We start from the raw sequence: 530 nt of genomic DNA on the forward strand, positions 1-530 counted from the left end.
ATCACTCTTTCCCTCCCCTGACAAAAGACTGTTGTTTACTTTCTGGAAAGGTTGAATCAGACAGATTCCAAAGGTAGAAACTGATTGAATACCAAATGTGCTTAGGCGTTCAGGATAAATTTTCATTGCTGTCAGCAAGTTTCTGGATGAATTACTGATAGGTCATATCAAAAGATTTGGAGACAGAAAGGAAAGACTTGGAGCATTTAGAAAAGGAAAGAAAATGTTATCTGTGAAGAAGACAGGGAAGTTAGACCCATAAGGACTGGCTCACAAAATTAAAACACATATTTTTAAAGGGAAAAAAAACCCCACAAAATTGTCAAGGTACCAAGTTTACATTAATCTGTTCATGACAGGAAAAATAATTTTCTCACATCATTATCTCATTTGCAAAGGTCATGACTTATCTTTAGACATCCACAGAGTAAGAATCAGAGATAAAATTGTTTTTGTTAGGGAGTCCAGGTTTACAAGAAATAGTCAAGGTTTTATTATTTGGGGGACCAGAACCAGATAGGCCCTGTTAT

Source organism: Camelus dromedarius, chromosome 6 (genome assembly GCF_036321535.1).
Source record: "Camelus dromedarius isolate mCamDro1 chromosome 6, mCamDro1.pat, whole genome shotgun sequence".
NCBI classification, from domain to species: Eukaryota; Metazoa; Chordata; class Mammalia; order Artiodactyla; family Camelidae; genus Camelus; species Camelus dromedarius.